Source organism: Triticum dicoccoides, chromosome 3A (genome assembly GCF_002162155.2).
Source record: "Triticum dicoccoides isolate Atlit2015 ecotype Zavitan chromosome 3A, WEW_v2.0, whole genome shotgun sequence".
Lineage (NCBI taxonomy): Eukaryota > Viridiplantae > Streptophyta > Magnoliopsida > Poales > Poaceae > Triticum > Triticum dicoccoides.
In genome coordinates, this window is record NC_041384.1 from 690546605 (window position 1) to 690560690 (window position 14086).

The window sequence follows — 14086 nt, forward strand, 5'->3', positions numbered from 1 at the left end:
TGAGGTTGTTCTTTTAAATGTATGAAATTTTAATTAATATTCAAGCACTTAAAACGTGTTTTTTTTTCATTTTTCAATATTTACTTATTAAAAATCATGCGATTTTAAAATAAATATTCAGTTATTTTTGAAAATTCATTTTTCTAAAATGCATCCACATTTTTTATCTTTTAGTGTTTATGGAAAAAGACTACAAACCCAAGCAAACATAAAAGCTAAAACAAAAAATGTTGAAAATGGAAGGATGAGAGCCCTCCATAACCATCAGTTTGTCTGTGCGGTGGGGGTACCCATCACTGAAAAATGGAGGGCCCAATTCTATCCTTTTGCACATAACGCATTGCAGCCCATGAATGTACGGACGAGACTTGCCTGCTCCCCCGGCGTGTGCCCATCCGTGCTCTCGCATACGTGGCTTGATTTGATTGGAACAAAATAAGGCCCAATCCCACTCCCTTAAAATCAGGAGGGGAGAGATGTTTAGATCGGAAAGGAAAGAGGAAAAAAAGACAATCGTAGAATGAAGTGGGAGCACGGATGTAAGCATGGGAAAGGGAGCAGGCAAGCCGGATCCTGAATGTACACTGCCTTGTGGGAGCAACTAATTAAGGTGTGCCCCCGCGGGGAAAACTTCCATCAGAACACCTATACAACGCATTAAGTGTCAAATTAGTTTTTTTAGAACAAGTGTCAAATTAGTTGCCTCCCGCACAGGGAAGCGCCTCGTCTGGGCCGTCTGATCAGCATACTCGACCATTGTAGCTGGGAGTGGTTTTGGTTACTGTACTTTTTCATTCTGTTTTTGATAAACTCAAATATAAATTGAAAAAGTTTGATTTTTTAAAATTTGCAAACTTCTTTGAAAGCATAAAATATTTTTTCAAAAAATTGGATTGTTTTTTAAAACATTTTTTTTCCTGTTTTCCACATTTTGGATACTTTTTGAAGTGTGCATTTTTTTTCCACATTTGTGAACATTTTCTAAGAATACAAATATTTTTGAAAGCATGGACATTTTTCCAAACAATAAAACCTTTTTGAATGTCTAAAATTTTGCGGGAAATGTTTGAAAAAATCCAAACAAATTTTGTGCTTTTTAAAAGGAGTAATAAAGGAAGGCCCAGATTAATAAACGTATAAAGAAAGGAAAGAACGGGAAAATACTAGCAGCCTTTCACGAGGTTCCCCAAATCATCAAGGTTAATCATAATCGGTGAGGAAAACCATCTAGAACGGTCCGAAAACCGAATTCGTTGTAGTAGGTTCGCTATCTAAATAGGCTGGAGCATTTACATCGCTAGCTCTGCTTTGTCTGTTGTGCAAAATGACTCAATTTGATGCTTAATGCGCTAGATAGGAAATACCCACTTCCCTGGGCATGGAGCATGCGAGATGCTACGTGGTGCGTCCAGCCATTGCCACATATTGCACGCTAACCATACCCATGCACAGGTGCCTTTTTTCTTCAATGTTTCATGTTTTTTAGGTTTCTGCTTTTGGTCGGTTTTTCTATTTTTTTATTTTTTATGGTTTCTTTGATTTCTTAAGTTTTTTCCGTGGAGCACATGTGCGCTCCACGCGGAAGCATAATTTGTCCCTCACATTGGGAGCATGTGTTAGTGCTAGGTGGGAGCACGGGCTAGTTCATGTAGGAAGCACATGTGTGCCTCGCGCGGGACCAGTGTTGTGTTTGACATTTGGGAGCATGGTTAGTGCTACTACATGATACCCCGTGCATTGCTGGGGAACTTTTAATGAATAATTTGATGTTTAAAAACACGAGAAAGTTCATGAGACTTATTATAAGTAGATGTAAAGAATTTTGTTTGGAAGAAGTATTGTTTACAGTAAGCATTTGTAGCAAATTTGGTGAAAAACCGAAAATAGGTGTGTTTTTTGTTCTGTTAATTTATTACCTTGACAATATTGCGTAGAGATAGTAGAGACATCTCAACCCTTGGCGTACAGATGTACATTCATAGAAGAAGCATAGCTTGCATAGAAAAATAAAATGCAAGTTCACTCATAATTTGTTTTTTTATTAAAAAAGGTCACTTACACAGGTAGCTCATTCACGACAATATACCTAGGTAGCTATAATTCTTTTCGTTTGTCTTGTCTCGTGTGCAACCATGCATGATTTTCCATTAGGTGAAGTTTAGTTTTATCAAAAAAGGTTTGATTAGCTAGGTGGGTGTATGCAATGGAATAAAATTGGGATTAAAAGGTTGCATGAGAATATATAGTGGATTCTCTAAAAAGAAAAAAAATTTGATGAGCTACCTCTCTCTGTACGCAATAAAATAAATTGAGATTAAAATTGTTGCTTGGAACACTGGAAGAACGCATTAACATCACATGAGGTCTAACCAAATGGTTGGACAGAGACTCATGTTATACGTCAAGACATATAAATAGCAAAAGAACCTAGGATGGTGTGCCTCCTTAAGAGTGCCAAAAGAAAGTTATTGATTATGTTTGGTAGATTACATGCACATGAAGAGTTAGTGGGAGCATGCACATGAAGAATTAGAGGAAAATTGTTTTTACATGTTGGACCTATTTGATGATGTGGATAACTTGCATGTCAAGATAAATAAGATAGTGGGAATGAATCTCGAAAGGACGGTCATTTGGACTTTCAAATACGAAGAACACATTAACAACACATGAGGTCTTACCAAATGGTTGGTCAGAGACTTATGTTGCACGTCTGGAGTGGATTAGATGACGTCAAGACATACAATATAAAATAGCAAAAGAACCTAGGATAGTGTGCCTGCTTGAGAGTGCATGAAAAAATAGTTAATGATTATTTGTGGTAGACTACATGCACATGAAGAGTTAGTGGGAGCATGCACATGAAGAGTTAGTGGAAACTTATTTTACATGATGGACCTACTTGATGATGTGGATAGTTTACATATCAAGATAAATAAAATAGTGAGGATGAATCGCTTAGGTATATATGATATAGGAGCACAAACTAGTACTAGGCGGAAGCATGAGTTACTACTAGTTGGGAGCATAAGTTATTACTGGGTGGGAGCACAGGTTAGTTGGTTAGTTCACGTTAGGAGCACAAGTTAGTACTGGGTGGGAGCACGGGTTAGTTGGTTAGTGCACGTTACGAGCACAGGTTACTACTAGTTAGGAGCACATATATTTTTAAATGTGAGATGTAGTTTTGAAGATCTACACAACAATAGAATGATGAAAATGGTTCATGCTTTTGTCGCATGGTTCAAGAGATAAATAATTTTATAAAATAATCTAAAAATCACAAACAGACCCATCCATGCTCCCGTACATGATTTTTTTCCATCAAAAACTCTAAAGTTACGACAAGTATGTGGTGTGTTTCTTGTCACCATCACCAAAGAAGATGGGAGTGACCTTTGGTCCTCCTTAACTAGTGATTTGGATGCCTTTGTAAGTCTTAATATTATTCTTCTCTTTGTGTTGGACTAATATATCTACTACGCAATTTTATTTTTCTAGATTTTGTTGGTTCTCCAAGCACAGAGTTTTAAAGGACAATATCAAATTTCCCTCAAATGGATAACTTAAGATTTGTCAATCCATAGGAGGCGTAGAATGAAGATGGTCTCTCTCAAACAACCCTGCAATGAAATACTAGTGCTCTCTTGTGTCCCTAACACACCTAATACAGTTGTCAATTATATAAGTGCACTAGTTCGGTGAAAAGATGATGATAAGTGTGTAATATGAATGGTATAAACTATACGATGCCCCGCACTTTGTTGCGGGAATATTTCGCAATATATTTCTAAGATATTAATAATTTTATGAAAATAAGAATATTCGGAGAAATAATATGTGAGCTAAAACTAAAAATAAATATTGATATTTGTGTTTGATTATTGTATTTTTGTAAAATATTTATTAAATATATCATGCATGTTTGCATGTTGAAGTGAATCTTTTCCTATGACTCATTGAATGTTGAAGTGGGTCTTTTCTAATGCATGTTGCTTGATGAGGTGTCATGCTTGCATGTTGAGAGAAATATGTTAGTGGGGGCTAGCTATTTTGATATAGAAGATGAGTTTTTGTAATCTGAATAAATAAAAATAGTAAGGTAGCAAGTAACAAAGTGAGTAAAAACAGTGTCTCAACGGTTGTAAAAAAGGCCTAGGGTTTATACTTTCACTAGTGCCAACTCTCAACAACATTAACATAATTAAACCACAAGAAATGTCTTCAAAAAGTGCAGCAAAGAATCAATCCAAAGTTTATATTGTTATCACAGAAAGTAGAATGAAAGCGTGTAGATGCGCTTAACAGCAAACCACCTCAAAGTCGTTTTAATCTATTAAACCACCAATATGATCGCCGCAGGTAGTCCCAGACATTGTACTACGATAACACCACGATATTTATCATTCAAATTATGCATAGAGTACATCAATGTCACCATAAACATCCGCAAGTCACACTAGACATGCATCATGTATCTCAAATCTAAAATACTCGATCCAACATAAAGAAACTTCAAAGAGCAAGACTCAATTCACCACAAAAATAATAGAAGGGAAACATCATACGATCTAACTATATTAATAAAGCTCGTGATACAATTAAGATTAGAATCTTTCAAGAACATGGTAGAGAGAGAGAGAGAGAGAGAGAGAGATCAAACACATAGCTACTAGTATATGACTTCATACCCGAGGATGAAGCACTCACACGTCACCATGAGAATGGAGCGAGTGTTGTTCGCAATGGTGATGGCGGAGATGTCCTCGTCGACGTCTCGATGCCACCAGAGATGTCCTCCCCCTCCTCCTCCTCCTCCTCCTCCTCCTCCTCCTTCTTCTTCTTCTTCTTCTTCTTCTTCTTCTTCATTGGCCCTCCAGGGAGAGAGGGAGCTCTCTCCTAGATTGGATCTCTCTTTTTCGTCTCCTATTTTCGGTACTGTTTTCTGGACGAGCATCACTTCTTTTATATCCGTAGATTCATAAACCCAATTGGACCGAAATTTTAAGGGATTTCCCCCCTTAAAAATAGATTTCTTGCGGCCGGTACATCACTAACGGACAAAGGAATTGCTCACGCAGGCCCCTCATGCAACCAAAGGCCTTGGGCACGTGGCATCACTGCATGGGGCCCATGTGGCTCCCCAGGCTTCCACCTTCTAGCTCCCGTTCTCTTTTATTTCATTAAAAAATCACAAAAAAATTCAGCTCATTCCGCTCCATGATTTCTTCACCAAAAAACCCCAAAACAATAGGAAAGAAGAACTGACCTCTGGCACTGGATTAACAGGTTAGTTCAAATAAATGTGTGCCAAAAACAGAAATAAATGATGCACATATAGCATAAATACTTCTTAAATTATTAATACGTTTGAAACGTATCAGACTATTAGGCCTAAAAAATTAGTCTGACGCATGTCTGTTGCGGTCTTGCACCCAACAATATCTTTCTTGTTTTATAGCACATACTCGGCTATTCTGCACCCGGGCTCATCTACACCCGGGTGTTAATAGTAAGTTCAAATAGAAAGTGAAAAAATTCAAATAAATCTGAAATTTTAGGCATCGAAGATGGTCTTGTGCGCAAGGCGAGCAAAGGTTTTTGGACATCAAAGGAGTTCGCGCCAAAAATATTCAACTGTGTAGGAAACTTTGAAAAAGAACACTATTCATAGTTGATTATGTATTTTTTTTTGTGAGCTCTTCAGATGTCCAAATATCATGAAAGTTTGCACGAACCTTGCGTACATGAGCATCTTTGATGCCTAAAAATTTCAGGGTTTTTTTGACTTCTTTGACTATATATTTTTAATATTGTTCACCAGGTGTAGATGAGCCCGGACACCATTTTGAATTATTTCCTAGTATGGCCCTAGAGAAAATGGAACTCGGCCAGTATCCATAGTTTTTTTTATAGAAAAGGCGCAAGCCGAGCCCAAGAAAAGGCTCAAACCTTGCCCTGCTTTGAATTAACAAAACCATCAACGGCCAGGATTACAAGAGCAGCACATTACATCGAAAGTGAAAAAAGCGAAACGGAAGTAAAGGACACAAGGTACATAGCGGAACAGACTCTAAAAGGCAGCGACAACCCTAGGCAAGAGCTTGAAGCAGCAAAGCCAACATCCAGCTCAATGCCATCATCGGCAGACCAACAGGTTCAAGAGAAGAAGGCACACCACGCTTGCATTGTGTCGCTGATTGCATCCAAAGGACCAAATAGGGGCCAACCATGGTCTGTCTCCGTCACAAAGGGCCACTACCCTTCACCCAGGTTCAATGTGTGCCGCATCGGCGGCGGGCAGAATGGTTACTAGATCCCAAAACCATGGTGCACAGGGTGTTAAACGGAGACACAACAAAAACAGACCCACAAGCAGCAACAAATCAACCATCATGGCACCATCGTCGGTAACGGGAAGACACCACATCGGGCGAGAACTTTCAATCAAAGTCACAACCATGGAGCAGGCCAAAAGGAGCAAGATGGACCACCAAAGGTCTATTATGTTGACGGAGATAAGGGCAAGCCAGCAGCGCTGCCACCAAGCCACCACTGCTCCCTCCTCCTCCTAGCAGATCCCGGGCGATGCCTTCAAGAAGGAGCACGAGACCACAACTCCGTTGACGCCCAAAGCGGGGGACCAAGGGAATTCGCCCACGCTCAGCGATGGGGGTGGACAGGGGAGGTGAAGGAAATATGCCCTAGAGGCAATAATAAAGTTATTATTTATTTCCTCATATCATGATAAATGTTTATTGTTCATGCTACAATTGTATTAACCGGAAACATAATACATGTGTGAATACATAGACAAACATAGTGTCACTAGTATGCCTCTACTTGACTAGCTCGTTGATCAAAGATGGTTGAGTTTCCTAGCCATAGACATGAGTTGTCATTTGATTAACGGGATCACATCACTAGGAGAATGATGTGATTGACATGACCCATTCCGTTAGCTTAGCACTTGATCGTTTAGTTTACTGCTATTGCTTTCTTCATGACTTATACATGTTCCTATGACTGTGAGATTATGCAACTCCCGATTACTGGAAGAACACTTTGTGTGCTACCAAATTTTACAACGTAACTGGGTGATTATAAAGGTGCTCTACAGGTGTCTCCGATGGTGTTTGTTGAGTTGGCATAGATCGAGAATAGGATTTTTCACTCCAATTGTCAGAGAGGTATCTCTGGGCCCCCTTGGTAATGCACATCACTATAAGCCTTGCAAGCAATGTGACTAATGAGTTAGTTACGGGATGATGCATAGCGGAACGAGTAAAGAGACTTGCCGGTAACAAGATTGAACTAGGTATTGAGATACCGACGATCGTATCTCTAGCAAGTAACATACCGATGACAAAGGGAACAACGTATGTTGTTATGCGGTTTGACCGATAAAGATCTTCGTATAATATGTAGGAACCAATATGAGCATCCAGGTTCCGCTATTAGTTATTGACCGGAGACGTGTCTCGGTCATGTCTACATAGTTCTCGAACCCGTAGGGTCCGCACGCTTAAAGTTCTGTGACGATCTGTATTATGAGTTTTTGTGTTTTGATGTACTGAAGGTAGTTCGGAGTTCCGGATATGATCATGGACATGACGAGGAGTCTCGAAATGGTTGAGACGTAAAGATCGCTATATTGGACGACTATGTTCGGACACCAGAAGTGTTTCGGGAGGTTTCAGACATATACCGGAGTACCGGGGGGTTACCGGAACTCCCCGGGGAGTATATTAGGCCTAATGGGCCCTAGTGGGAGAAGAGGAGGGGCGGCCAGGGCAGCCGCGTGCCCCTCCCCCTCTAGTCCGAATTGGACAAGGAGGGGGGGGGCGCCCCCCCTTTCCTTTTCTCCTTCTCTCCCTTCCTTCCCTTCTCCTACTCCTACTTGGAAAGGGGGAGTCCTACTCCCGGTGGGAGTAGGACTCCTCATGGGGCGCGCCAGCTCCTCCACTCCTTTATATACGGGGAGGGGGTCACCCCTTGGAGACACAACAATTGATCATTGATCTCTTAGCCGTGTGCGGTGCCCCCCTCCACCATAATCCACCTCGGTCATATCGTAACGATGCTTAGACGAAGCCCTGCGTCGGTAGCTTCACCAACACCGTCAGCACGCCGTCATGCTGACGAAGCTCTTCCCGGAAGCTCTACTGGATCATGAGTACGCGGGACGTCACCGAGCTGAACGTGTGCTGAACGCGGAGGTGCCGTACGTTCGGTATTGAGGATTGGTCGATCGTGAAGATGTATGACTACATCAACCGCGTTGTCATAACGCTTCCGCTTATGGTCTACGAGGGTACGTAGACGACACTCTCCCCTCTCGTTGCTATGCATCACCATGATCTTGCGTGTGCGTAGGAAATTGTTTGAAATTACTACGTTCCCCAACATTGGCATCCGAGCCAGGTTTATACGTAGATGTTATATGCACGAGTAGAACACAAGTGAGTTGTGGGCAATACAAGTCATACTGCTTACCATCATGTCATACTTTGGTTCAGCGGTATTGTTGGATGAAGCGGCCCGGACTGACATTACGCGTATGCTTACGCGAGACTGGTTCTACCGATGTGCTTTGCACACAGGTGGCTGGCGGGTGTCAGTTTCTCCAACTTTAGTTGAACCGAGTGTGACTAGGCCCGTTCCTTGTTGAAGGTTAAAACAACACTAACTTGATGAACTATCGTTGTGGTTTTGATGCGTAGGTAAGAACGGTTCTTGCTAAGCCCGTAGCAGCCACGTAAAACTTGCAACAACAAAGTAGAGGATGTCTAACTTATTTTTGCAGGGCATGTTGTGATGTGATATGGTCAAGGCATGATGCTATATTTTATCGGCAACTGGCAGGAGCCATATGGTTGCCGCTTTATTGTATGAAATGCAATCGCCATGTAATTGCTTTACTTTATCACTAAGCGGTAGCGATAGTCGTAGAAGCAATAGTTGGCAAGACGACAACGATACTACAATGGAGATCAAGGTGTCGTGCCGGTGACGATGGTGATCATGACGGTGCTTTAGAGATGGAGATCAAAAAGGCACAAGATGATGATGGCCATATCATATCACTTATATTGATTGCATGTGATGTTTATCCTTTATGCATCTTATTCTGCTTTGTTTTACGGTAGCATTATAAGATGATCTCTCACTAAAAATTTCAAGGTACCCTGAGTATGCACCATTGCAAAAGTTCGTCGTGTCGAGACACCACGTGATGATCGGGTGTGATAAGCTCAACTTTCTTATACAACGGGTGCAAGCCAGTTTTGTACACGCAGAATACTCAGGTTAAACCTGATGAGCCTAGCATATACAGATATGGCCTCGGAACACTGAGACCGAAAGGTCGAGCGTGAATCATATAGTAGATATGATCAATATAGTGATGTTCACCATTGAAAACTACTCCATTTCACGTGATGATCGGTTATGGTTTAGTTGATTTGGATCACGTGATCACTTAGATGATTAGAGGGATATCTATCTAAGTGGAAGTTCTTAAGTAATATGATTAATTGAACTTAAATTTCTCATGAACTTAGTACCTGGTAGTATTTTGCTTGTCTATGTTGTTGTAGATAGATGGCCCGTGCCATTGTTACCATTGAATTTTAATGCGTTCCTTAAGAAAGCAAAGTTGAAAGATGATGATAGCAATTACACGGTCTGGGTCCGTAACTTGAGGATTATCCTCATTGCTGCACATAATAATTACGTCCTAGAAGCACCGCTAGGGGTACCACCTGCGCTGGCAACTGCAGACATTGTGAATGCCTGGCAGTCGCGCGTTGATGACTACTCGATAATTCAGTGTGCCATGCTTTACGGCTTAGAACCGGGACTACAACGACGTTTTGAACGTCATGGAGCATATGAGATGTTCCAGGAGTTGAAGTTAATATTTTTCAAGCAAATGCCCGGATTGAGAGATATGAAGTCTCCAATAAGTTCTATAGCTGCAAGATGGAGGATAATAGTTTTGTCAGTGAACATATACTCAGAATGTCTGGGTACTGCAATCAGTTGATTCAACTGAGAGTTAATCTTCCGGATGATAGTGTCATTAATAGAATTTTTCAATCACTGCCACCAAGCTACAAGGGCTTTATGATGAACTATAATATGCAAGGGATGGATAAGAAAATTCTTGAGCTCTTCGCAATGCTAAAGGCTGCGGAGGTAGAAATCTAGAAGGAGCATCAAGTGTTGATGTTCAACAAGACCACCAGTTTCAAGAAAAAGGGTAAGGGGAAGAAGAAGGGGAACTTCAAAAAGAACGACAAACAAGTTGTTGCTCAGGAGAAGAAACCCAAGTCTGGACCTAAGCCTGAGACTGAGTGCTTCTACTGCAAACAGACTGGCCACTGGAAGCGGAACTGCCCCAAGTATTTGGCGGATAAGAAGGATGGCAAGGTGAACAAAGGTATATGTGATATACATGTTATTGATGTGTACCTTACTAGAGCTCGCAGTAGCACCTGGGTATTTGATACTGATTATGTTGCTAATATTTGCAACTCGAAACATGGACTACGGATTGAGCGAAGATTAGCTAAGGACGAGGTGATGATGCGTGTGGGAAATGGTTCCAAAGTCGATGTGATCGCCGTCGGCACGCTACCTCTATATCTACCTTCAGGATTAATTTTAGACCTAAATAATTTTTATTTCGTGCTAGCGTTATGCATGAACATTATATCTGGATCTTGTTTGATGCGAGATGGTTATTCACTTAAATCTGAGAATAATGGTTGTTCTATTTATATGGGTAATATCTTTTATGGTCATGCACCCTTGAAGAGTGGTCTATTTGTGTTGAATCTCGATAGTAGTGATACACATATTCATAATGTTGAAGCCAAAAGATGCAGAGTTGATAATGATAGTGCAACTTATTTGTGGCACTGCCATTTAGGTCATATTGGTGTAAAGCGCATGAAGAAACTCCATACTGATGGACTTCTGGAATCACTTGGTTATAAATCACTTGGTACTTGCGAGCCATGCCTCATGGGCAAGATGACTAAAACGCCGTTCTCCGGAACAATGGAGCGAGCAACAGATTTATTGGAAATCATACATACTGATGTATGTGGTCCAATGAATATTGAGGCTCGCGGCGGGTATCGTTATTTTCTCACCTTCACATATGATTTGAGCAGATATGGGTATATCTATTTAATGAAACATAAGTCTGAAACATTTGAAAAGTTCAAAGAATTTCAGAGTGAAGTGGAAAATCATCGTAACAAGAAAATAATGTTTTTACGATCTGATTGTGGAGGAGAATATTTGAGTTACGAGTTTGGTCTACATTTGAAACAACGCGGAATAGTTTCACAACTCATGCCACCCGGAACACCAGAGCGTAATGGTGTGTCTGAACATCGTAATCGTACTTTACTAGATATGGTGCGATCTATGATGTCTCTTACCGATTTACCGCTATCGTTTTGGGGTTATGCTTTAGAGACGGCTACATTCACGTTAAATAGGGCACCATCAAAATCCGTTGAGACAACGCCTTATGAACCGTGGTTTGGCAAGAAACCAAAGTTGTCGTTTCTTAAAGTTTGGGGTTGCGATGCTTATGTGAAAAAGCTTCAACCTGATAAGCTCGAACCCAAATCGGAGAAATGTGTCTACATAGGATACCCAAAGGAAACTATTGGGTATACCTTCTATCATAGATCCGAAGGCAAGATATTTGTTGCTAAGAATGGATCCTTTCTAGAGAAGGAGTTTCTCTCGAAAGAAGTGAGTGGGAGAGGAAAGTAGAACTTGATGAGGTAACTGTACCTGCTCCCTTATTGGAAAGTAGTTCATCACAGAAACCGGTTCCTGTGACACCTACCCCAATTAGTGAGGAAGCTAATGATGATGATCATGAAACTTCAGATCAAGTTACTACCGAACCTCGTAGGTCAACCAGAGTAAGATCCGCACCAGAGTGGTACGGTAATCCTATTCTGGAAGTCATGTTACTTGACCATGATGAACCTACGAACTATGAAGAAGCGATGGTGAGCCCAGATTCCGCAAAATGGCTTGAAATCTAAGATGTGATCCATGTATGAGAACAAAGTATGGACTTTGGTTGACTTGCCCGATGATCGGCAATCCATCAAGAATAAATGGATCTTCAAGAAGAAGACTGCCGCTGACGGTAATGTTACTGTCTACAGAGCTCGTCTTGTTGCGAAAGGTTTTCGACAAGTTCAAGGGGTTGACTATGATGAGACTTTCTCACCTATAGCAATGCTTAAGTCTGTCTGAATCATGTTAGCAATTGCCGCATTTTATGATTATGAAATTTGGCAAATGGATGTCAAAACTGCATTCCTTAATGGATTTCTGGAAGAAGAGTTGTATATGATGCAACCAGAAGGTTTTGTCGATCCAAAGGGTACTAACAAAGTGTGCAAGCTCCAGCGATCCATTTATGGACTGGTGCAAGCCTCTCGGAGTTGGAATAAACATTTTGATAGTGTGATCAAAGCATATGGTTTTATACAGACTTTGGGAGAAGCCTGTATTTATAAGAAAGTGAGTGGGAGCTCTGTAGCATTTCTAATATTATATGTGGATGACATATTGTTGATTGGAAATGATATAGAATTTCTGGATAGCATAAAAGGATACTTGAATAAGAGTTTTTCAATGAAAGACCTCGGAGAATCTGCTTATATATTGGGCATCAAGATCTATAGAGATAGATCAAAACGCTTAATTGGACTTTCACAAAGCACATACCTTGATAAAGTTTTGAAGAAGTTCGAAATGGATCAAGCAAAGAAAGGGTTCTTGCTTGTGTTACAAGGTGTGAACTTGAGTAAGACTCAATGCCCGACCACTGCAGAAGATAGATAGAAAATGAAAAGTGTTCCCTATGCTTCAGCCATAGGCTCTATCATGTATGCAATGCTGTGTACCAGACCTGATGTGTGCCTTGCTATTAGTTTAGCAGGGAGGTACCAAAGTAATCCAGGAGTGGATCACTGGACAACGGTCAAGAACATCCTGAAATACCTGAAAAGGACTAAGGATATGTTTCTCGTTTATGGAGGTGGCAAAGAGCTCGTCGTAAATGGTTACATTGATGCAAGCTTCGACACTGATCCGGACGATTCTAAATCGCAAACCGGATACATGGTTATATTGAACGGTGGAGTTGTTAGTTGGAGCAGTTCTAAACAAAGTGTCGTGGCAGGATCTACATGTGAAGCATAGTACATAGCTGCTTCGGAAGCAGCAAATGAAGGATTCTGGATGAAGGAGTTCATATCCGATCTAGGTGTCATACCTAGTGCATCCGGTCCAATGAAAATCTTTTGTGACAATACTGGTGCAATTGCCTTGGCAAAGGAATCCAGATTTCACAAGAGAACCAAGCACATCAAGAGACGCTTCAATTCCATCCGGGATCAAGTCCAGATGGGAGACATAGATATTTGCAAGATACATACAGATCTGAATGTTGCAGACCCGTTGACTAAGCCTCTTCCACGAACAAAACATGATCAGCACCAAGACTCCATGGGTGTTAGAATCATTACTGTGTAATCTAGATTATTGACTCTAGTGCAAGTGGGAGACTGAAGGAAATATGCCCTAGAGGCAATAATAAAGATATTATTTATTTCCTCATATCATGATAAATGTTTATTATTCATGCTACAATTGTATTAACCGGAAACATAATACATGTGTGAATACATAGACAAACATAGTGTCACTAGTATGCCTCTACTTGACTAGCTCGTTGATCAAAGATGGTTGAGTTTCCTAGCCATAGACATGAGTTGTCATTTGATTAATGGGATCACATCATTAGGAGAATGATGTGATTGACATGATGATACGTCTCTGTCGTATCTACTTTTCCAAACACTTTTGCCCTTGTTTTGGACTCTAACTTGCATGATTTGAATGGAACTAACCCGGACTGACGTTGTTTTCAGCAGAATTGCTACGTTGTTATTTATGTGCAGAAACAAATGTTCCCGGAATGACCTAAAACTTCAGGAAACATCTATTCAGAAATAATAAAAAATCCTTGCAAAAG